This window comes from Podarcis cretensis (assembly GCF_951804945.1).
Source record: "Podarcis cretensis genome assembly, chromosome: 3".
NCBI classification, from domain to species: domain Eukaryota; kingdom Metazoa; phylum Chordata; class Lepidosauria; order Squamata; family Lacertidae; genus Podarcis; species Podarcis cretensis.
In genome coordinates, this window is record NC_137172.1 from 89,443,396 (window position 1) to 89,469,767 (window position 26,372).

General features: G+C 40.8%; 1 long non-coding RNA gene across 1 annotated transcript in view; it reads right to left on the reverse strand.

Moving 5' to 3' along the window:
* Positions 1 to 11,239: 11,239 nt before the first annotated feature.
* LOC307212979 overlaps positions 11,240 to 26,372 on the reverse strand; it is a 503,369-nt gene continuing 488,236 nt past the window's right edge. Inside the window, exon 3 of the long non-coding RNA XR_013837321.1 lies at positions 11,240 to 11,668. This is a non-coding gene — a long non-coding RNA (uncharacterized lncRNA). The remainder of the gene's footprint in view (positions 11,669 to 26,372) is intronic.

A 26,372-nucleotide genomic window follows, 5' to 3' on the forward strand; every position in this document is an offset into this window, starting at 1 on the left:
TTCCTGACTAAAGAATTTTCCAAGTTTTGGAACCTAGAGGAAAAGGACTTCAAAATTACATCAGCCTTCAGACTTGGAAGACTTATAAAGAGAGAGAAGCCCAGAGACTGTTTAATAATATTGAGATCAAAGGAGGAAAGGGATAAGATTTTGGGCTTACATTACGGAAAGTCACTGGACATTCTGGATAAAAGAATCGAAATTTTTAAGGATATTCCTAAACAACTGTTGGATCTTAGAGCTGACTATTTGGAACTAACAAGACTGTTAAGGAGCAACACAATTATCTTCAGGTGGGACTTTCCTCAAGGATTATCTTTTACTTTTAGAGGGAAGAAGATTAAAATCAGATCACTGGAAGATAGAGACAAATTTCTGATTGCGTACGGAGAGGACCTTCAAAAAGGACTGGAATTACCCTCGGGGCCTGTAGTACCAGAGGTGCCTGCACCCTCGGATTCTGAAGACCCAGCGAACAAGGTACTACCCCTAGAAAAATAACCAGACTTATCCAGGATGTCTCTGCAACTTTTGAGTTGGAATATAAATGGCTGTAACATTCCGGAAAAAAGAAGGAAAATTTTTCATATATTGAAAAAGGAACAACTGGACATTATTTGCTTACAAGAAACACATGTGACTAGGCTCCATCGGAAAGTACTAATAAACAAAAGACTTGGTCAGGAATTTATATCTTCAGACAAAGTAAAGAAGAGAGGCGTGGTGATATATGCAAAAGAGAGCCTGTCACCCAAATTCTTATTTAAAGATGAATATGGAAGAATTTTGGCAATTGAAATACAACATCAAGGAGAAAAGATTCTGATATTAGGAATTTATGCACCAAATGAAGGGAAGTCGGAATTTTTCAAGAAGTTGCATGAGACTATGCTGGAACATCTGGATTATGACAACATCATCATGATGGGAGATATGAACGGGGTTGTATCAACAAATATGGATAAGTCACAAAGCCAGAATGTCACTAAAGATGGCAGACTACCAAAGACCTTTTTTGAAATGACTGACAATATGGACTGGATAGATATTTGGAGAACGAAGAATCCCTTGGGAAAAGAAGGAACATTCTTCTCTGAAGCTCAGCTGACTTGGACAAGAATCGACCAAATATGGATAACTAGAGGTCTGGCACCGAAGGTCAGAAAGGTGGAAATCTGCCCAAAAACCTGCTCCGACCATAATGCACTGAAAATGGATATGATACTATTACCAACTGGCTCCTTTAGATGGAAGATGAATGACAATCTGTTCAGAGATCAGGAGATTACTAAGAAGGCCCAGAAAGCATTGAAGGATTACTTTGAGATAAATATGAACACTGCGGTGGAAAAAAGAATTATTTGGGATGCAAGTAAAGCTGTGATGAGGGGGTTCTTGATACAACAGAACGTGGCAAGGAAAAGGAAACAAAATGACAGAAAAGATAAGATTTTGGAGAAAATAAAAGAATTGGAGAAGAAGTTAAGATCAAACCCGAAGTCCCTGCCGATCTTGAGAGAAATCAAACTCTATCAAGCACAATATTCTAAACTGATAAATCAGGAAATAGAGTGGAAGATTAAATTAATGAAACAAAAAACTTTTGAATCGGCAAACAAATGTGGGAAACTGCTAGCTTGGCAGTTGAAGAAGAGACAAAAATTGAATACAGTTACAAATTTGGAAATTGAAGGAAGAAACATTCAGAACCCCACGGAGATTAGAAAGTGTTTCCAGAAATACTTCAAAAAATTATATACCCAAGGGCCGCAGAACGAGGACGAGATAAAACAATTTTTGGAGAAAAATGGACTTAAAAGGTTGTCACAAGAAAATAGATCTCTCCTGAACAGCAAAATAACATGTCAAGAAATTGAACAAGCCATTCAAAACATGAAACCGGGCAAATCTCCAGGGCCAGACGGGCTAACCTCCAAGTATTATAAGATATTAAAAGACCATTTGATTCAACCACTGATGGAGGTTAGCAATGAAATTATGGAGGGGAGGAGGGCGCCGGAATCGTGGAAGGAAGCTTTCATCACATTGATACCAAAATCGGAAGCTGAAAAGACACAACTTAAGAACTACCGTCCCATCTCCCTTTTAAATGTGGATTACAAAATCTTTGCAGATGTTTTGGCAAGTAGATTTAAAAAAGTTCTAAATGAAGTAATTCATAAAGATCAGGCAGGCTTTCTCCCAGGCAGACACATGTTTGCTAATACAAGGAACATTATTGACATTTTGGAACTTTTGCAAATTGATATAAATACAAAAGCAGTGTTAATCTTTATAGATGCGGAGAAGGCCTTTGATAATATCTCTTGGAAATTTATGAAGGGAAATTTAAAAGAAATGGGAGTGGGTCGGGGTTTTGAGAATGGGATTGATGCAATATATTCAGAACAAAAGGCTAAATTGATAGTAAACAATGTGGTCACTGAAGAGTTTAAAATTGAAAAAGGAACACGACAAGGCTGCCCGATTTCCCCTTTGTTATTTATATCAGTTCTGGAGGTGCTCTTGAATATGATTAGAGGGGACCGGTTGGTGGAAGGGATTCAGGTCGGAGCGAAACAATATAAACTTAAAGCTTTTGCAGATGACCTAGTTTTGACCCTGCAGGAGCCAGAATCTAGTACAAAAAGAGTATTACAACTGATTCAAGATTTTGGTCGGGTGGCAGGATTTAAACTAAATAAACAGAAAACTAAGGTGTTGGGGAAAAATCTGACAGATGTAGAGTCGGAACAGTTTCAGAGAGAAACGGAACTAACTGTGGTTAAAAAAGTAAAGTACCTAGGGGTAAACATAACAGCAAAAAATCTGAGTCTATTTAAGGATAATTATGAAAAATGTTGGTCTGAAATTAAGAGAGATTTGGATAGCTGGACAAAATTGAAGCTTTCTCTGTTAGGCCGAATCGCTGCTGTTAAGATGAATGTATTGCCAAAGATGTTGTTTTTGTTTCAAACATTGCAGATTGTGGACAAGACAGAGTGTTTCCGGAAGTGGCAGAGAGATATATCTAGATTTGTCTGGCAGGGCAAAAAGCCCAGAATTAAGTTCAAGATACTAACTGATGCGAAAGAAAGAGGGGGCTTTGCCCTGCCAGACCTAAAGTTGTATTATGAAGCCGCAGCCTTTTGCTGGCTAAAAGACTGGCTACTTCTTGAGGACACTGACGTATTGGACTTGGAAGGGTTTAATAATGCCTTTGGTTGGCATGCATATCTATGGTACGATAAGGTTAAGATTAATAAGGTCTTTAAGAACCATATTGTCAGGAAAGCAGTTTTTAAAGTCTGGACAAAATACAAAGACTTATTGGAAAATAAAACTCCGAGGTGGCTTTCACCTCTGGAAGCTAAGGCCCGAAAAAGACTCAATATGGAGGCCAACTGGCCAAAATATTGGGAAATATTAGAAAAAGATGGAGACAATTGGAAATTGCAGAGTTTGGAGAAAATGAAGGATAAAGTGCGAGACTGGTTACATTACGCTCAGATTAAAGAAGTTTTTAAAAATGACAAAAAGCTAGGGTTCCAGGTGGAGAAATCGAAGTTGGAAACAGAATTGTTAGAGCCAAAAACTAAGGTTTTATCAAGAATGTATAATTTGCTGCTGAAATGGAATACACAAGACGAAATGGTTAAATCGGTTATGATAAAGTGGGCTCAGGATATTGGGCATAATATTATGTTTGAGGACTGGGAAAGGTTGTGGACCACTGGGCTGAACTTCACTGCATGTAATGCTTTGAAGGAAAATGTAATGAAAATGATATATAGATGGTACATGACCCCAGTTAAACTTGCCAAAATATACCATTTGTCTGATAATAAATGTTGGAAATGTAAAGAACATGAAGGAACATTCTTTCACCTCTGGTGGACTTGCCCTAGGGTGAAGGCCTTCTGGGAAATGATTTATAATGAGTTGAAAAAGGTATTTAAGTATACCTTTACTAAGAAACCAGAGGCCTTCCTTCTGGGCATTGTCGGCCAGAAGGTGTTAAAGAAGGACCGAACATTTTTTATGTATGCAACAACGGCAGCAAGGATACTCATTGCCAAGAGCTGGAAAACTCAAGATCTACCCACACTGGAAGAATGGCAGATGCAGCTGATGGACTATATGCAACTGGCCGAGATGACTGGCAGAATCCGAGACCTGGGAGAAGAGAGGGTTGAAGAAGACTGGAAGAAATTCAAGATTTATCTACAAAAGTATTGTAATTTGGTTGAATGCTAAGAAGGATGCTAGATCATAAATAATTGCCTACCATTGAATTAGATTGAACTTGACGATAAGTGAGATTGAGGGAAACATAAATTTGTGGAGAATAGATTAAATTAACTGAATAAAATTTAAGAATATAAACAAGATGATAAATTGCTGGAAAAAATTTACAACGATGTAAGTGGGAGTGGGAGACGCGAGGGAGTCCAAAGAAGTTCTGAAAAATGTGTTATGATCCATGTTATATTGTTTATTATTTTTGCATTTTGTATTTTAAAAAATCTCAATAAATATTTATAAAAAAAAAAAAAACAAATTTGGTCCAGCTCTTATTCCTCAGGTTGCTTTTTCCTGTTCTGCTGCAGAAACCTTCTAATTCAGAAACTTCTTGTTCTCCACAGAGGCTTTTGTTATTGAGGAACATAACTTGCGTCAAGTCCCTTCCTTTCTTCAATAGATAAATCCATTGTCTCCTTTAGTATAGAAACCTCTGTAGACAAAATAATGCTTCGTTTTTGCAGCTTTCCCAAGAGATAACAGATCCTGCTCAAATTCATAGTATTTTTCCACTTGCTGCTACTGTTGCAATGTCCCAGCCTCCCTCTAGAGGGAATATGGTAAATTAATTTCTTTCAAAATCAGACCCAAAAGTCAAATAACTTGTTGCCTTTATTTCCAATAATTTATGTCCAAATTGTAACAAATCTAACCAGCAAAGCCATCGTAACAAAGTTCTCTTTTATTTTCCTGCTTTGACAGCTACTTTGACAGCTGTCAAAGTTTCTGTGTCTCTTCACCAGTCTCTCATAGCGGATCGTTCCCGGGGGGGGGGGTTGCACTTTAGTTCCCACAAATCAGTCTTCTCCTCCAGCACAATTATTGTAATTTCCCTTCGTGAAGTTAAAAATTTTTTCAGGTAAACAAGTTCATCTCTCGATCTTAGTTGTCAAATCCTTGCGTTGAACCATCTACAACAGGGGGGGGGCAGACTTCCTTTTTGCACTCCCCCCGCTCGCTCCAAATTCAAAGATCAAATTTCCCTTTTAAGTCCAATCAATTTACTCACGGGTTGTTCCTTTTAGTCCAAATCCGAAATTTTCAAAGAAGAAGTCGTTGCTCTCCGCCGAATGGCATGCGGCTTCGCTGGGCAGGGGAAGCATTGGACTCACAGCACCACACACCCCCGTCACCCGCTCCGCAGCCTTTAAAAAGGCTCCTTCGCGGGTCGGGGGGGCGCAAACGGTGCCCGCCGAGTCACCAAGTCCATGGGCATCTCCGCCCATGGTTTTTGAGGGTCCCCGCGTCGCCGACACAGCAGGACCCGACCCCTACCCAGCCGACTCCCTCCGGAGCTGGGAGGGAGTCCGCCATTCAGCGATGGCGCCGACCCGGAAGTGGGGGCACCGTTACTCTCTCAGCAGCCACCACGTACTGCACCACGCTAGTCCCTTATTCAATCCCACTCATCTCCTGTATTTACCGCCCCGCCCCCTCATTATGGTGGGTGAAGGAAGGTGCAAAGCCAGGCCTAAGGCCTACTTTTACAAGATGTTCTTTCCTGCCTGTTTATTGGTCCACAAACATACACGGTCTGAATGCTTCCAACACTCTCCCAAACCTGAATATGTGTTCTGAAATCAGGAGGTATGGCAGAAGGAGTGACTTGGCTATTGTTTGTCACTCCACTCCACATAGAATCTGTGTTTTATCCCATTCTTAATATTGCATTTTTTGATAAATACACAATTAGCAGCTAAAATGTTTGTAGACGTGACTGCCTAGGAGTTTGGGCAATGGCGAAAAGAAGCTTGCATGTGGTATGTGGAAACCAGTTATTAGCCTACCTGCTCATCTCTCATCTCATACCCCTCAACTGTCCCTGGAAAAGTGGTACATCCCTTTTTTTTGTACGAGAGCATGACAACTATTTTGGGTGCCATGATTGTGTGCCATAATCTCACCCCCTGAAAAGGCACTTTTGGGGGGCTGTGATCTTGTGCTGTGCCCCCAAATGCACATATTTGGGTGCCATACTCTCATGTGAGGGCACAGCCCTGAAAAAGCACTTTTTTGAGGGGGTGATTTATGTGGGTCCCATGATTCATATAGGAGTGTGGTCCCAGTGGACAGCACCCTGGTTTTTCTCCTCAATGTGTTGAAAGGTATGTCATCTGCCCTTCTGTCTGCTAAGTCTATATCTTTAATTCACTGAGTTGAGTCAGGTCTGGTACTTTAGGTCTTCGCAGCCAGGTATCTTATTTACCATCATAAGAAAGTGTGCTCTTTTTTTATTTAGAAAGGTGGAATATACTGCATATATGATTCCTCTGATAATGGGCAATGAGCTTCTCAGTGTAATAACATGCCAGGTACAGCTCAATCCATTTTGAATTTTCATATCCTTCCCGTATGTTCTATATTTCATTGTGTTGCTTCTTTTCATTGGAAAAGGAATGGAGGCTGACAGTCAATAGCAAAGTTCAGTCTCATCGTATCAGACATAATGAAGAAAATAAAGCAAAGCAGCAAAAGAGAATTTGGCACCAGATATTCCTCTGGAGTCCCTCTTGTGCAGGCTTCGGAGTTGCCTTCTGGATTTCTCAAGGAACCTGATATAGAAAGATGTTACTATCGGCTTTCTTCCATCCGTGCTTTGCCTCACTAGGGTTTGTTGTTGTTTAGTCATTTAGTCGTGTCCGACTCTTCGTGACCCCATGGACCAGAGAACGCCAGGCACTCCTGTCCTCCACTGCCCCCCGCAGCTTGGTCAGACTCATGCTGGTAACCTCGAAAACACTATCCAACCATCTCGTCCTCTGTCGCCCCCTTCTCCTTGTGCCCTCCATCTTTCCCAACATCAGGGTCTTCTCCAGGGAGTCTTCTCTTCTCATGAGGTGGCCAAAGTACTGGAGCCTCAGCTTCACAATCTGTCCTTCCAGTGAGCACTCAGGGCTGATTTCCTTCAGAATGGAGAGGTTTGATCTTCTTGCAGTCCATGGGACTCTCAAGAGTCTCCTCCAGCACCATAATTCAAAAGCATCAATTCTTCGGCGATCAGCCTTCTTTATGGTCCAGCTCTCACTTCCATACATCACTACTGGGAAAACCATAGCTTTAACTATACGGACCTTTGTTGGCAAGGTGATGTCTCTACTTCTCAAGATGCTGTCTAGGCCTGTCATTGCCCTTCTCCCAAGAAGCAGGCGTCTTTTAATTTCGTGGCTGCTGTCACCATCTGCAGTGATCATGGAGCCCAAGAAAGTAAAATCTCTCACTGCCTCCATTTCTTCCCCTTCTATTTGCCAGGAGGTGATGGGACCAGTAGCCATGATCTTCGTTTTTTTGATGTTGAGCTTCAGACCATATTTTGCACTCTCCTCTTTCACCCTCAATAAAAGATTCTTTAATTCCTCCTCACTTTCTGCCATCAAGGTTGTGTCATCTGCATATCTGAGGTTGTTGATATTTCTTCCGGCAATCTTAATTCCGGCTAGGGATTCATCCAGCCCAGCCTTTCGCATGATGAATTCTGCATATAAGTTAAATAAGCAGGGAGACAAAATGCAGCCTTGTCGTACTCCTTTCCCAATTTTGAACCAGTCAGTTGTTCCATATCCAGTTCTAACTGTAGCTTCTTGTCCCACATAGAGATTTCTCAGGAGACAGATGAGGTGATCAGGCACTCCCATTTCTTTAAGAACTTGCCATAGTTTGCCATGGTCGACACAGTCAAAGGCTTTTGCATAGTCAATGAAGCAGAAGTAAATGTCTTTCTGGAACTCTCTAGCTTTCTCCATAATCCAGCGCATGTTTGCAATTTGGTCTCTGGTTCCTCTGCCTCTTCTAAATCCAGCTTGCACTTCTGGGAGTTCTCGGTCCACATACTGCTTGAGCCTTCCTTGTAGAATTTTAAGCATAACCTTGCTAGCGTGAGAAATTAGTGCAATTGTGCGATAGTTGGAGCATTCTTTGGCACTGCCCTTCTTTGGGATTGGGATGTAGACTGATCTTCTCCAATCTTCTGGCCACTGCTGAGTTTTCCAAACTTGCTGGCATATTGAGTGTAGCACCTTAACAGCATCATCTTTTAAAATTTTAAATAGTTCAGCTGGAATACCATCACTTCCACTGGCCTTGTTATTTGCAGTGCTTTCTAAGGCCCATTTGACTTCACTCTCCAGGATGTCTGGCTCAAGGTCAGCAACCACACTACCTGGGGTATATGAGACATCCGTTTCTTTCTGGTATAATTCCTCTGTGTATTCTTGCCACCTCTTCTTGATGTCTTCTGCTTCTGTTAGGTCCTTTCCACTTTTGTCCTTTATTATGGAAATCTTTGTACGAAATGTTCCTTTCATATCTCCAATTTTCTTGAACAGATCTCTGGTTCTTCCCATTCTATTGCTTTCCTCTATTTCTTTGCATTGCTTGTTTAAGAAGGTCTTCTTGTCTCTCCTTGCTATTCTTTGGAAATCTGCATTCAATTTCCTGTATGTTTCACGATCTCCCTTGCATTTTGCTTGCCTTCTCTCCCCCGCTATTTGTAAGGCCTCATTGGACAGCCACTTTGCTTTCTTGCATTTCCTTTTCATTGGGATGGTTTTCGTTGCTGCCTCCTGTATAATGTTACGAGCCTCCATCCATAGTTCTTCAGGCACTCTGTCCACCAAATCTAAATCCTTAAACCTGTTCCTCACTTCCACTGTGTATTCATAAGGGATTTGACTTAGATTGTATCTTACCGGCCCAGTGGTTTTTCCTACTTTCTTCAGTTTAAGCTTGAATTTTGCTATAAGAAGCTGATGATCTGAGCCACAGTCAGCTCCAGGTCTTGTTTTTGCTGACTGTATAGAGCTTCTCCATCTTTGGCTGCAGAGAATATAATCAATCTGATTTCGATGCTGCCCATCTGGTGATGTCCATGTGTAGAGTCGTCTCTTGTGTTGTTGGAAAAGCGTGTTTGTGATGACCAGCTTGTTCTCTTGACAGAACTCTATTAGCCTTTGCCCTGCTTCGTTTTGATCTCCAAGGCCAAACTTGCCAGTTGTTCCTTTTATCTCTTGACTCCCTACTTTAGCATTCCAATCCCCTATAATGAGAAGAACATCCTTCTTTGGTGTCACTTCTATAAGGTGTTGTAAGTCTTCATAGAATTGGTCAATTTCAGTTTCTTCAGCACCAGTAGTTGGTGCATAAACTTGGATTACTGTGATGTTAAAAGGTCTGCCTTGGATTCGTATCGAGATCATTCTATCATTTTTGAGATTGCATCCCAGTACAGCTTTTGCCACTCTTTTGTTAACTATGAGGGCCACTCCATTTCTTTTACGGGTTTCTTGCCCACAGTAGTAGATATGATGGTCATCCGAACTGAATTCACCCATTCCCGTCCATTTTAGTTCACTGATGCCCAGGATGTCAATATTTATTCTTGCCATCTCATTTTTGACCACCTCCAACTTACCCATGTTCATGGTTCTTACATTCCAGGTTCCTATGCAATATTTTTCTTTACAGCATTGGACTTTCCTTTCGCTTCCAGGCATATCCGCAACTGAGCGTCCTTTCGGCTTTGGCCCAGCCGCTTCATCAGCTCTGGATCTACTTGTACTTGCCCTCCGCTCTTCCCCAGTAGCATGTTGGACGCCTTCCGACCTGAGGGGCTCATCTTCCAGCATCATAACTTTTATATGCCTGTTGTCTTTGTCCATGGAGTTTTCTTGGCAGGGATACTGGAGTGGCTTGCCGGTTCCTCCTCCAGGTGGATCACGTTTGGTCAAAACTCTCCACTATGACCTGTTCATCTTGGGTGCCCTGCTCGGCATAGTTCATAGCTTCTCTGAGTTCTTCAAGCCCCTTCGCCACGGCAAGGCAGTGATCCATGAAGGGGCCTCACTAGGGTACCATCCATCAAAAAACAGATTTCACGAACATCATTGTGTTACCAGGGCAGACTGCTGATCTATGAAGATGCTCTTACCATATTACTGAATTTCGGAGGGGTGGGGGGAGGTGTCCACAATTGCTTCCTATCCTTTCTCTCCCTGCTGAAATAAAGAAGAAGAAACTTCAGAGAACAATACTAGCTGGAATCCCTTCGGTAGTAAATGAGACATCCACCAGATAATTTGAAGATTTGCCTTCAAGGCCATGAATTAAATTACTGAACTGATTGTATGCATTAATATTTTTCTTTATTATTTTGTCTTTTAAATTTCCAATGGGTAAGTTCTCTAAAAAGAAAACATACCAAACTCATGTTTTCTTTCAATTTAATAATATCATTGCATTTTACGTTTTATAAACTACAACTTCTGCCTGCTTTTCCTTGGGGTATCTTTCCCTTCTCTTTACCGTTTTCCCATTTTTATTTCATTTTAAAAGAAATGATTTAATTGTTATTAATGTAGTTATTATATTATATTTCATTAATTTTATAGAGAGTGCTTCAAGCACGAACCACTGTATAAATTGGAGTATGCATTACTCTGTATCATTACAATCATTCTGAGCCAATGCTAGTACTTTAGATAATGGAGAGATTTCTTTCTTTCTTACTCAGCTCATCAGTTAAATGTTAATTCAGAAAACTCTTGGAATGATGGTAGGGTGTTTGGGTTTTTTTGTATTTTTGCTTTTAACTGGGATTGTTTTATTATTTATTTAACATTATCCCTTCTAGTTAGAACCTCAGGGCACTTTTATCAAATAAATGCAATTAATGATATTTAAAGAGTTTCAGGGCTGTGCCCAATTAATTAGATCAAACATGATACAGCAATAATGCAACAGAACAAACTCTTTAATTCTTAAAACATTTCCAAGACTAAAATGCATGGGAGAGGAATATGACACACACAAAAAGCGACAGCTACCCCACCCTCTTTTTACCAATACTTTTGCCACTCTCATCAGAAGTCCCACCTTTTGATATAAATGCCATATCATTTTATATAAACCTGATATAAATTTGGTAGTACTTTTAATATATTGTTTAATACCGTATTTTTCGCTCTATAACACGCACCTGACCATAACACGCACATCGTTTTTAGAGGAGGAAAACAAGGGAAAAAACATTCTGAATGAAACAGTGGATGTATCATTTTTGGGCTTCATGCTGTGGCCACAGACATGTGATCTGATGGTGAATTTGGGGTGACCCAGTGCAAAAATCCTGAGAATTCCTGTGGATCCATGCTTTGTAACCACGTTTTTGCACCATTGCAGCCCCAGGCAACAGTGGGTGCGTGATTTTTTTGGTGCAGGCTGTAGCCATGGACATGCTTTGTGATCTGATGGTGAATTTGGGGTGACCCAATGCAAAGATCCTGAGAATCCCTGTGGATCCATGCTTTGTAACCACATTTTTGCACCATTGCAGCCCCAGGCAACAGTGGGTGTGTGATTTTTTTGGTGCAGGCTGTAGCCATGGACATGCTATGTGATCTGATGGTGAATTTGGGGTGACCCAATGCAAAGATCCTGAGAATCCTTGTGGATCCATGCTTTCTAACCACATTTTTGCACCATTGCAGCCCCAGGCAACAGTGGGTGCGTGATTTTTTTGGTGCAGGCTGTGTTTTCAAGAAGTAGCCAATCCTTCAACCAGCAGAAAGCTGCTGATTCATAGTACAACTTTAAGTCTGGCAGGGCAAAGCCCCCTCTTTCTTTCTCAGTGTTTTCAAGAAGTAGCCAATCCTTCAACCAGCAGAAAGCTGCTGATTCATAGTACAACTTTAAGTCTGGCAGGGCAAAGCCCCCTCTTTCTTTAGCATCGGTTAATATCTTAAACTTGATTCTGGGCTTTTTGCCCTGCCAGACAAATTTAGAAATATCTCTCTGCCACCTCCCAAAACACTCCATTTTATCCACAATCTGCAAAGTTTGAAACAAAAACAGCATTTTTGGCAATACATTCATCTTAACAGCAGCAATACGTCCTGACAAGGAAAGTTTCAATCTTGACCAAACATCTAGATCCCTTTTGATTTCAGACCAACATTTTTCATAATTATCTTTATATAAGTTCCTGTTCTTCGCTGTTATGTTTACCCCTAGATATCTTACTTTTTTGACCACATTTAAATCTGTCTCTTTCTGAAACCTTTCTGATTCTAAAGAAGTCAAGTTTTTTCCCTAGAACCTTAGTTTTTTGCTTATTAAGTTTAAATCCCGCCACTCGACCAAACTCATAAATCAGCTGCAGAACCCTTTTGGTACTAGGCTCTGGCTCCTGTAAGGTCAATACTAGGTCATCTGCAAATGCTTTAAGTTTATACTCTTTCGCTCCGACCTCCTCCCCCTCTCTCTCTCCCTCCCCCCTCTCTCTCTCCCTCCCCCCTCTCTCTCCCTTCCCCGCTCTCTCTCCCTCTCCCCCAGCAGCACCGGAGCACAGAGAGGAATTCCCCTCTGCTTGCCTGGAGGGGAGGGGCTTTCCCTGCTCTTTGTTCCGTTTCAGCAAACACAGCAAGGAAACAGAGGTGGGTGGGCAGTAAGACCCTGAGGCAGAATGCAGGAAAGCAGCCGCTTCCTCTTTTCAGATTTCCCTTCTCCGTGAAGCGCCACGATTTGATTTTTGCCTGATTTTTCGGCTCCAGGGACCACACATTCGCTCTATAACACGCACAGACATTTCCCCTTCCTTTTTAGGAGAAAAAATCTGCGTGTTATAGAGGGAAAAATACGGTATATTGAGGGTCAGCCTGCATGATGCCTGAGTCTTGCACAATTATTGGGATCCTGGATCCGGCAAGGGTTGAAATGTAATGGAGGAACATGAAATAGCTTATAGCATAAAACTTGCTACTGCCAGTTGAAGGAATTACAGAAGTCATTGTCAGGTAGAGAAAGAAAGAAAGAAAGAAAGAAAGAAAGAAAGAAAGAAAGAACAGTGCCAGATAACCCATACAAGGAGAACTTCCTTAAAATACTTAAAGTTCATGCAATTTCAGAATTAAAATAGAATCTTTTATCTCGTGACTCGTGACATTGTAGGCATGGGATAAGGTCCTGGTCAGTATGTGGGAGATAGAAGGGATGCTATATAAGTAGTGAGTCTAAAAAAAAAATGAAGCTTGGATTCTGATTTTTGTCTTAGCATACATGAAGAATTCACATAAATACTTTGAAGTACCATATGATGAATTTTGAAATGTTACTATACATTTCAAACAAATGTTAGCAGAAAAAGCTATTCTTATCTTAAGCAATCTTATCTCAAGGGAAGATTATGCTTTCATAACAAAAAAAGTAACCGTCTTCCTCCATCAAATGCAATAAAAGCAAATGAGGGTGGAAAAGATATGCCATTAATTAATTACATTTTTTTTGTAACTTGAGGCCATCTCATAAAACATCTTCCCTCCCCTATTGTAGACTCTACCCTACACACTTCATTGACAGAGACAACAAGCCAACTAAAATCGTTAGCACAATCATAAGCCCATGTAGAAGCATAAAATCCTCCCAAATTGCTCAGAAACAATTGCCTCACTATCTATTTCCAGTTTACTGGGTTGCAAAATTTTCACTTATGAGACTAATGCATGCTTGCCTACAGAATAAACACATGAGATGCAAGATTGGCTTCATAGCTGGAAGCAACTTTCCTTAAAGATTGGCCATTAATTATGCATAAAGCACCTATGTCTCAACCAACTTCTTCTAGATGTTCATCTTATTTGCCATTTCACTGGCTTCTCGAGTGTTGACATCTTTTTCAACTGATTCTCCTTGGATGCATTTAGTGATGCTTCATGCCCTGTGCATTCCTCCTACAGGAGTGCTCACACAGATCACTCTTGTGAATCAAATCATTAGATGGCTAAGATTTGTGCTCAGGAGTTTCAGAGGTATCCTGAAATATTTTAACAGGGTTTGTTTTGTTTGTTTTGTTTTGTTTTGTTTTAAAAAAATTGTTTTGTACAGTGGTACCTCGGATTACATACGCTTCAGGTTACACACTCCGCTAACCCAGAAATAGTGCTTCAGGTGAAGAACTTTGCTTCAGGATGAGAACAGAAATCGTGCTCCAGCGGCATGGCAGCAGCAGGAGGCCCCATTAGCTAAAGTGGTGCTTCAGGTTAAGAACAGTTTCAGGTTAAGAACGGACCTCCGGAACGAATTAAGTACTTAACCTGAGGTACCACTGTACAAACTGATGTTGAAAGATGGACAACCGAACTTAAGACCAGAAAATGAAAGAAAAGAAAACCTGATTCAATGTTAACCCACTCTGAGAGCACGGGACGAAAGAAGAAAAAGAGGAGTTTGGATTTGATATCCCGCTTTATCACTACCCAAAGGAGTCTCAAAGCGGCTAACATTCTCCTTTCCCTTCCTCCCCCACAACAAACACTCTGTGAGGTGAGTGGGGCTGAGAGACTTCAAAGAAGTGTGACTGGCCCAAGGTCACCCAGCAGCTGCATGTGGAGGAGCGGAGACGTGAACCCGGTTCCCCAGATTATGAGTCCACCGCTCTTAACCACTACACCACACTGGCTCTCAAAGGTGGAACTTCAAGTCCCTCAATAAATAAACAAGAGAATATTAAAATTACAAGACTATTTTTTTAAAAAAAAATCTTCTACTTTTGTGCTAAACTTGCCCATTTATTAGGAATAGATGCCATGTTCCACATTAATCTCGCAGAGTCCTTAGAGCAATTTAGAAGTTTTCTCCATGGCAACAACATCTCTAAGATGATGAGGCCAATCCTGTAGAGAAGCTGCCTCGGGGCATTTCCATTTTAAGATGATCACATGCATAGTACTGATTAGCAGATGGGAACATGCTCCTTGTGTCGTCTGACTTTGTCGGAATTTGGGAAATGGCCCAGGAGCCTCACTACTGAGGGGAAATTCGTCATAATAAACTAAAGAGGTTTAGACAGCAACTACCAGGGTTGAAAGATTTTCCACTTCTTCGGTTCTCTGCAAGGGTGCGTGCGTGTGTTAAAAATATATTTTACTAGGATAGTATAAAAGATAACAGTAGAAAAATTAGAATTTTCTACTTTGTTGGCAAGAAAATGTTATGGATCACAGTGTGGTGACCAGAAATGGCTCACTGAGTCTGGTGGAGCTGCTACACTTAATTTGCAGCAGGTGTTGATAGAGATTCTCTTCCATACCCAGTGATCATCACCCCAAATAGCATAAACTACTTTTGCATTATGTGAGCAAGTACTTCCTTCTCTCTGTCCACAATCTATTGTGAAACAATTTGATTAGGTGGTTTGATGTTCTTCTAAGGGGGAGATTATTATTTTTCTATCTACTACCTCACACCATGCATAGTTTTATAAAGCTTTATCATCTCCCCCCTTCTAAACAACCCCCACGAAATTCAATAGCCTTTTTAAGATATAAGAAATGTGGTCTGACACTGCCATGTTTATTGCATTTTTCTGCACATTTCCCAGCTCTGTGAGAACCTTTTGTAACAGCATGCTAGAACTACACAAAGCAGTGCTGAAAGTTTGGTATATTCTGAACATATGAGGCTACCTTCTCCATAGTCAGACCATTGGTCAAACTAACCAAGTGTTTCCAGTTCCAACTGGCAGCAGCTGTCCAGGGTGAAGACATCTCCCAACTATCTATCTATCTGCTGCTGCTACCAAATACATTTGTGTGAGGAGAGGAAAGGGCAACTGTTGCAGGGCTTGACAACAGCTCAAGCCCAGTTGGAGGACTTTGGGGGGAAATTTGAATAAATTTAAGTTCATTCAGAACCCCCAATTCAGCCATGAAGAAAGGCATTAAATAAATGCTAAGAAGGCAGAAGAGACCACCAGAACTTTATCAATATTTGGGTAAAAGTTCAGTACAGGGACTGATGGTTATCCTTAGTAAGTCAGCTGAACACATAGTGGATCAGAAATTATGACTGTAATTCAGACAGGGGCCTGGTGAGCAAATTTAGATACTACTAAAGGCATTAAGAGTTTTGAAATGAGAACATCAAAGGATGATGTGTGAATGCATTGCCAGAGTGGTGACTCCTGAAGCCCTCAGAAAGCACTGAAGGGATTTGCAGTCAACATATACTGGATTTGGGTGCAAAAGAAAAGAGCCAATGGAGCCAGGCCCAGGAGGCCCAGCCAAAATTTGGCCCCCAAGCAGCAGAGCATGTAGGATTTGAATCTCCTGCACAAGGAAGTGCAACTGACAGGTTGTCTATAGATCCCTTCAGACGGTTACTGGTATCATTGAATATGACCAGGAAAATAAAAATGAAGCCTAAATTTCAGTAACAAATAATAGTTAAGCATTGATCAACTGGTGAACAAGGTTATTCATAAAGCATTTCCTCAGCACATTTTGATGGTAAGTGATGAAAATCAAGTGCATGACATGCTGTAGGGCACATTGGGAATCGGCTAAGAAACAAAAACATTAAATCCAGATGTTCCTTATCAAATGTTGTATGCAGGAAATCTAGAGATATTTTCTGTGGTCTTTGTTCTCTAACGTAAGAAACAGTACTAATCTATCAGTGCATAAATGTAATTCTTTTTTAATTAATAGACGCTTCAATGAACATCAACCCTATGGACAGTGCATATTGAATTCATTCATCCCATCTCTCCCGTTTCTGCACTTGATGACATTTGTGCCAGCAGGCTTCCTCATTTGCCATTATTAATTTAGCACAGGGGTTTTTTGTGTGTGTTTTTAATGTGGTTTATTTCTTCTATGATAGCACTGGACAAAAGATGGCAACCTGCATAAAGATGAAAAGGTTAGTATAATCAACTCTAAACAGGTGCCCTTTAACGCTCTGGGGAAGATAAAAATGTTTTAGCAACAGCACTGGGCGCTAACAGCTTTCTCTCCCCCTGTTCCATGCCTAGCACCCTAATGAATTGAAAGCTCTGATTCCTTTGAACAGTATATTGTAAGTCAAAACTGCAATGTATCTCGACACATGTAAAAGCTGTTTGGGTGTCTTTTTAAATACTTCTGAAACTCACTTGCGGAGCTGGATTAGACACAATACTGGCCATGGATCCATTAAATATGTGTGATAGGGATCCTACGGTGGAGCACCTTGCCACCAGTTCAGGCGTAAGGCAACACTACAACTGCTTTACATGGCCAGGAGAATCTCCACTAGGAGCTCTCCACAGATATGGAACAAGATTTATATGGAGATTTATACATAGAACTGCCTTGTCGTGGTGAAGGGGCTTGAATAACTCAGAGAAGCTATGAGCTATGCTGTGCAGGGCCACCCAAGATGGACAGGTCATAGTGGAGAGTTTTGACCAAATGTGATCCACCTGGAGCAGGAACCGGCAAGCCACTCCAGTATCCCTGCCAAGAAAACTCCATGGACAAAGAGCTGGACCATAAAGAAGGCTTATCACCAAAGAATTGATGCTTTTGAATTATGGTGCTGGAGGAGACTCTTGAGAGTCCCATGGACTGCAAGAAGATCAAACCTATCCATTCTTAAGGAAATCAGCCCTGAGTGCTCACTGGAAGAACAGATCGTGACTGCAAAAAATGCTAAAGATCTCTTTCAATAAAAAACCAGAGGCCTACCTCCTGGGAATAACAGATTTGGATATTCCACAAAAGAGGAAGGGTACCGTATTTTTCGCACCATAGGGCGCACAGAACCATAGGGCGCACCCAGTTTTTAGGGGGGGGGGGAATCAAGGGAAAAAATATTCCCCCCCCCAGCCCCAAAGAGCAGCATACAGGCTGCACACAACCTCTCCCTGCCAGAGGGGTTGCGCGCAGCTATGGAAGAAGGCAAGGCAGCGAGCGGGATGGATCCCGCTCGCTGCTTTGGCTTCCCCCTTAGCCCCGTGCAGCCTCTCCCTCCCGGGAGAGGCTGCGTGGGGCTAAAGAATCCATACCTCCGTGCAGCCTCTCCTTGCGGAGGGGTTGCGGGCAGCTATGGAGCAAGCCAAGGCAGGGGGCGGGATGGATCCCGCTCGCTGCTTTGGTTTCCTCTTTAGCCCCGTGCAGCCTCTCCCTCCTGGGAGACGCTGCGTGGGGCTAAAGAAGCCATAGCCCCGTGCAGCTTCTCCCTGCCGGAGGGGTTGCGCGCGGCTATGGCAGAAGCCTGCATTCGCTCCATAGGACGCACACACATTTCTCCTCAATTTTTGGAGGGGAAAAACTGCGTCCAATAGAGCGAAAAATACGGTATCTTTTTATATGCGACGACGGCAGCAAGAGTTTGATCGCAGCAAAATGGAAGAGTAATGAAATCCCCTCTATACAAGATTGGATCCAAAATCTGACAGAATATGCCAAATTAGATGGTTTATCAGAAAAAATAAAGAATAAATCAAAACAGGAATTTGTTTCAAAATGGGAGGTTTTCACAGAATATCTGAAAATAAATATAGTAGTTTAAATTCTGTTGCAGCATTCGAGGAACTTCAGTAATAGTTGCAAGGTAGATGTAAGAAATTAGATTTATTGAGAATAAGTTTAATTATGATAAAAGTGTATATTGGCAATAAGTAATATGAATTTGAAATATGGAATAGACGGGAGGTTGGGTCTTTAGTGTTAAGACCAACAGATATTTTATTGTTTGCTAAGAAAATTATGTGTCTATGGTTATTTTTGTAATTTGTGTGTAATTTGGTATTTGTCTTTTTTGTTCTTTTTTTGTTGTTGTATAAATAAAAAACTTTATTTTTTTTAAAAAAAGGAAGGACAGATCATGAAGCTGAGGCTCCAATACTTTGGCCACTTCATGAGAAGAGAAGACTCCCTGGAAAAGACCCTGATGTTGGGGAAGATGGAGGGCACAAGGAGACGGAGACGACAAAGGATGAGATGGTTGAACAGTGATCTCGAAGCTACCAGCATGAATTTGACCAAACTGCGGGAGGCAGTGGAAGACAGGAGTGCCTGGCATGCTCTGGTCCATAGGGTCATGAAGAGTCAGACACGAGTAAATGACTAAACAACAACAACAACAAATACATAGAACTGAACAGTTTTCAACCTGATCAAGCTTTGCCCATTTTGGATGAGCTCTTAAATCAATGGTACGATTATGAGTAATCCACACAAGCATTGTGGTTTTTACTCCCAACTAATTATACCAAAAATCATATGCTAAAATACATATGTTAAGCATATAATATACATAAACTGTTGTGAAGGATAGGGGTGATATATATATATATATATATATATATATATATATATATATATTCTGTCAGACTGAGAATATCCCCTCACTCACCCAGTTTAGGATATTCCACCAGTCTTCAGCAGAGCTTCTTTTCATTCAGCAAAGTAAGCGGTTCACATACATTTCAAACAAAGCTTAAATAATAAAGAAAATTGTAACATAATAATATATTGCCTGAGAGAAACTAAAACAACATGAGGCAAGAAAGAGGCAAGAATGAAAGTTGACTTAAGAGCAGGCATAGGCAAATTCAGCCCTCCAGACATTTTGGAACTACAACTCCCATTATCCCTAGTTAACAGGACCAGTAGTCAGGGATGATGGGAACTGTAGTCCCAAAACATCTGGAGGGCCAAAGTTTGCCTATGCCTGCTTAAGAGTGTCGTGGTCTGCCAACTGAGCCACCCTATCCCTCTGAATGTTAGGCTTGTTTTATTGAGGTAATGATGACATCTAGCTATCTCAAGTAAGTGAGATGAGCTGCATTCTACAAGGGATGCAAGAAAGCAAAAACAGATCCAAAGATCCAAAGCCTTCTGAACAGAAATAAGATGATGCACAGGATGCTTCTCATGATGCACATCCCTTTGAAAAAGTACCTCCAACAGAAAAGTGTATTGATCCTCTGCCACAAGGATAACGGTATTTCACTTAAATATGCCATCTACTGGTACAAGCAAACCCTGATGACCTGATGGGAGCTGAGAATCCAGGCAAAGTACACATAATAAATGTGAATAATATGTTGTCTGGTGAGCCCAGTGAAGCTCTTGCTATAAATAAATGTAAGAGGCACTGACATGTTTTATGCAGCTAAATCGGGAATTAGTGACATGGCAGAAATAGCCATATAAAAAATGGTGAAAGCTACCTACTACCTTGTGACAACCACACAAAGGTTTTGTGAGTGTTCCTCTCCAGTAATCTTATTTTGGCCTGATTTTGTAGGGAAAACATTTCATGTGCATCTCAGGCAACAGAAGTTGGCTGAATCAAAGCTACTCCTATCCTTCTGCTGCCTTTCTGTCTCATGAAATGTATAACCATCTATGGAAAAACTGGGACATTGTCTTATTTAAAAGAACCCCTCTCTAAATATCAGTTGATCACTCAAAATTCTTGTCTCTATGGCTGCAACTGAAAAAAAGTGCACCACATGCCTATTCCAAAATATCATTTTAATCTAGACATGCGCATGACTGATAGGGGAGAATCCTTTGGTAAACATAAGGCAACTGGCTTCTAAGGAACCTCTGGGCATATTTTTGTTTATTTCACTGTGTTGTTGTTGCATGGTTTTATTGCATATCATTATTGGTGAGAAGTGGTATATAAGCAGTGCTATTTTTCTAGAAAAAAAGAGGGACCGGAGCTCATCATGAATGTCTACTTTGTTCTCTTAGAACGGCAATGGTACCCACCTGAGAGGTGCCAGAACTGAGTTTAAGTTAGTATAGTAATTCTGCCCCACTACTTCTCTCTCCCCTACCTCTCCTCTCTGTACAGAATGCTGGAGAATATCTAATGCATTCCAAAATCTGGGGGTGCCTGAGTTTGAAACAAGGAGAATTTGGAACACATCCCTAATTAAAAATCAGCCACTATGATTATTATGATTATTATTGCACAGGTAAAGCTGGTGTGATGAAGCGCTCACTCGAAGGACAGATCGTGAAGCTGAGGCTCCAGTACTTTGGCCACTTCATGAGAAGAGAGGACTCCCTGGAAAAGACCCTGATGTTGGGAAAGATTAAGGGCACAAGGAAAAGGGGACGGCAGAGGACGAGATGGTTGGACGGTGTTCTCGAAGCTACAAACATGAGTCTGACCAAACTGCGGGAGGCAGTGGAAGACAGAAGTGCCTGGCGTGCTCTGGTCCATGGGGTCACGAAGAGTCAGACATGACTAAACGACTAAACAACAACAAAGCTGGTGTCTGGGAGACAAGTAGCTGACATTTTGAAGGTCTATTTGAAAGCACAGCAAAGAACAGAAGTTGTCTTTTGACGGCTATGGAAGTAGAACTCAATAAGTAGTCTATTCAGAACCAGCTAAGTTTTAAAAAGCAGAAACATCACTCTTAAAAATGGTTGACAACCTCAAGAATAGGGAACAGCAATAAAAACATGTCTAAATAAGCAAATGGAACATACAGTGGCTGACTCAGTGAAAGAGAGAGAGGAACAGGAAATTTGTTTAAAATTTGAGCACACCACCCAGTAGTTCGGAACACATTAAGCAATTGGGTGAACACATGGTAGAATCAACGGAGGCTCTATTTTATGTTCAATTAGGGGTAGCATAGGACCTACCACATTAGGAAGTCAGCAGATAGTTAACATATAGCATTCCAAATGTGCGGAAACATAGTTGACCCAGTTTGTCATAATGTGGGGCAGAAGTGCAGGGAAGTTAAAGCGGAATCATTCTCTCACCTAAGTGGTTGTTTACTCCCCCCCCCCCCAAAAAAAAGCATTTCCCAGCATTGCCTTTGGTGATGTGGGAGATAATGAAGGGTACAGTGGTACTTTGGTTCTTGAACGTAATCCGTTCCAGGAGTCCATTCGACTCCCAAAACTGTTCAAAAACCAAGGCGCAGCTTCCAATTGTCTGCAGGAGCTTCCTGCACTCAAGCACAAGCCATGTTGGATGTTTGGCTTCCGAAAAATGTCTGCAAACTGTTACACTTACTTCCAGGTTGGTGGTGTTTGGGAGCTGATTTCGTTCAACAACTAAGCCATTCTAGAACCAAGGTACCACTGTAGTTCCTTCCTGCACCACTGAGCAGCATCTGATGTTCCAGATCAAGTAAGGAGCCATGGTTTTTGCTCCTTACATGCCTGGATTCAGATTTCTGACATTAGCTGACAGTGTAAGAAGGATCTTCCCTGCAACATCTCCCCAGATGCAAAATACAGCTCCCATCAAATCCATCCCTCAAAATAGCAAGCCCAAGTTCCAAGTGATTTTCAGTGCACAGTTTTCCAAAGATCAGCTTCCCATCATGGAAACAAAGGTTTCTGAATACTGAAGAAAATGATCTGTTTTTTAAGTAAAATTGAACAGAAAGCATGAATATTATACATAGAGCTAGCCCAGTGCTCCTTGTATCTTTCTCTTCCCACTGTCCTTAGTAATCAGAAAAGTCCTTCAATCTTGTTCTGGACAAACCATATCTTTAAGATGACAGTAGTTCACCCTTCATGGCTCATTTAGTATCTGGCCTCTCTGATGACTCTACAAGAAGGGCATAAAAGCTATAATGTGGAGAATGGCATAGCAAGAATTGAAAATCTAGGCAAATCTATGTAGGCCAATGAAGCAATTTCAGTATAGGCCTGAAACCAGATACAGTAACTTTATTTTAACTATTTGCTTGCAGGAAGCCAGTGCTGCAGACCAATTAGTTGTTAGGGGCTGGTTTAACTGATGCAAACTTCATGCTGCTTATTTATATGCTGGCATTTGCCACAGTGAATGGTATGTAAGAAGCACACATGGCTCCCCCCCCCCCACGGAAGCCTTTGCCTTAATATGATAGAGGTTGAACATGCTTTCCCCTAGTTTTTAGACTTCCATCTGGATACCAGAGAGTGTTAATTACTCTACTATGGAAGCAGCAACTGCTATGTCAATACTGATGAAGGCTGATACCATGTATCAGAATCTTGATGAGTATAGCATCGCACATATGACAATCCAGCTCCATTGAAAAGCATTGCACTGCAGCCAGACTTAGTCACACCTGAGCACTGAAGTCAACATGGCTTCAGTTCATCCCATTGGGTCTAGACTACGTATCACAAAATCTGGATTCAACCCATAGTCTTTGGGGTGATTTGAGGTGCTCTGAGAGTTCTGTCTGTGGTGATTCAGAAGTGCAACCTCCCAAGTGAAGCAAAAGTAATCACAAAATGAACACGCATTCATATGTGAATAATCTCTTGGGACCAATTCCTAGATTAATAGATGTGAGGTAGTTGCTATTCTCCCATGGTTTTGATGCACATAGAAACCTATAAGGTCTCTATGTGCATCAGTTTCATGCCTACAACTCTGGTAACAATATTCTGGTAAAAATATTGAAATTATACTGACACTGGAATTGACAATGTGGTAACTTTCCCCACTGGCAAATCCCTTCCCTGTGTGGTTTCACAACATTGGCTCAGATTAATGATCTTACATTACTAGATCAGGATGACATCAAAGGCTGAAACTTTTCCAGCAGCTTTGGAGATATATGCGTAAAGCACAGAGCCCACAATTGTGGTATTTTGTGAAAGTTGATAGATTGCACTCATCGTTCAGGTTCTATGACAAATCTATATTTAAATTGAAATTGCTGGATTTAAAGTATCTGTTATTTAGCTTATGTTTCCTAGCTGGATTAATAAAGAATATTCAATAAGCCATTTTTTTCCAGGGACATTAGTTGATAGAAAAGAAGAGGTCATGAGGGTCTAAGGGAAACAGAGCATGCAATACCAAGGTACCTTATTTGTACTTATAAATGTTGCAAAAATAAAGGCAAACATTTTTTGGCCATCTGACACTTGTGTCATCTATTCATTTGTTTGTCTATTTATTTTGCAGAATAAAAAACAAAACCACCTCCTAGAAAGGCTACATTACACTTCAGAATGATCTCCAGAGAGACTCCTTTGTGTTCTGAAAGCAAATTATGTCAGACTAAATTAATTCCATTCTTTCCTATTTTTTTAGAAGAGCTTTCATATGAAGTGCAAAGGTTAATGGTCATTTTGGATTCCTTTCCTTGAAGTCACAATACTGTGGATTTTTAAAAAATCCTATAAAGAAACAAAAAATAAATCGAGTCCAATTTTACTCTTTTAGCTGCATCCAACAAAATGTTGAATAGTCTTTTCACTTCACAGAACATGCATAAAATCAGGGTTTTCATAGCCTTTGACTAGCTGCAAATAGAAGGGCATGACCTTGCAATGAATAACACTTTGCCCTCTTCCATTATTATAAAAACACATTAATATTTGAATATAGTTTCTCACATTTCTTCCAACAGTGTAGAAATATGCTTTATGACTAGAGGCCACATTTTGTGACACCTGTATCCTGTAAACATGTTAGCAACAATTATATGTAACTTTGCTTCCTTTTTCTAAGAATACCTGGAGCATGAAACTGTTTTATTAAATGTTGAAACTGCTTTATCCAGTTTGAATAGATTGCTTGATTTGCCCTTGGGAACTTCTACATCCATAACAGGATAACCAAGTTCCAGGATCTGGACAGCTGGGCTTCTTGATTCTTGGATCCGCAAGAAACAAAATGCAATGCTCTCATTCAAACAATATACAGTAGCAACTTTTTTTATTTCATTTTTGGCAGGCAAATACATCTTCACATTGGAAAAAAGTTTTTGAGTTTTTGGTCTTCATTGGAGGATGGATTCCTAATGAACTGATTAAGTCTCAGTCCAGACCAGGGGTAGAAAACCTGTGGACCTCTACTTCTTGTTGGGCTAGTCAATGTGTTAGGCTGAAGGGAGTTGTAGTCCAATAGCATCTGAAGTGTTCAAAATAATATCTGAATTGAAATACAGCCAATCTTTGAAATTCTTCTAATTTGGCAGCACTGTTCTCCAGCCAAGTGATGTGTACAAAAAGTCATATTCTAAACTATGCACAAAAATCCACATAATGGTGAAAATAGCATACAATGATATTTTAAATTAGTGGAAATTGCTTTGCAAATTTGTGCATAATAGACAAAACGGCATACAAACACACAAAAATGCTGGTGAATTTTCACAAGGATTTTTCAAGTAAATAAATGGATTACAAACTGATGTTGAAAGATGGAGAACTGAACTTAAGATTGGAAAATGAAAGAAAAGAAAACCAACAGATTGACCCACCCCTAGTTGCAACCCACATTTTGGCCACAAAAGCCATGAAGGCAGATAAAAACATAAACTTGAGTAAACATATACACTGAAATATTTTTAAAATGCCAATTATATCCTAAGAACAAGGAGACAAAATAAAGACAGCTATCTCATTCATACAGTGGCAGATTTGTGGTTCTGTGGGACCCTCAGGGTCTATGAGGTGACAAAAATATACCTTCTTTGGGAGTGTCTTTGGGAAGTGCAAACAAATCAAGACAACCTTTTAAACAACCGTTCGTGTTTTTGTACTTCTGTTTTGGTGGTAAAGGACAAACATAAACTTTCCAAGGTCATCCCTGCTGCAAATGAAGTTGTCTCTCTGTGTGTGTCTCTCTCTGGCACCTGGCTGCGTACCTGAATCCTCGCTTGATTCCATACCACAGGGGCTGTCAATGAGGCATATCTCTTCCCAGCTCTTACTCCATAAAGATAATATCCTCATGGAGCTATAAGTTTTATCAGAACCTATGGGCTCATTGCCTTCCCTCATCTTTTCTCTGAATTATTAATATGTTAGTTGCTTGTGCTCCCCCACCTCCACCCCTTACAGAAGCTTAGTCCTCAGGGGCTATTTTGTAATTGAGCTGTGATCTGAATAATGTCATGATTTTGTTGTCGCTTTTATGTTGCATTTTACTGTATTCTTTGCAGAGCACCCTGAAAATGTAAGTTGAAGGGTGGTCCAAAATGCACTAACAGAAAATTTTAATGATAGCTACCTATTGGCCCTGCACATTCAATCACTGTTGGACAGGGGGGGGGGGCGGTGTTGTTTTTTACGTAGTGATTCACTGAAGCTGGTTATAATGATCTAATTCTGAAAATGTGTAGAGCTAGTAATGTTAAGTGAGGATGAGGGGGCTGCGGGGGAGGGGGGAGAGATGACTGAGCATCATTTTCCTGACATGTTCCTCTCTGGCTCAAGTGTGTAATGAGGTTTTGCACATGTGAAACTTGTGAGCTTTCAGCTGCCCATCCATTTTTCATCCAGGTCCACAGCTGTGCATAAGCTCCTAAAAGC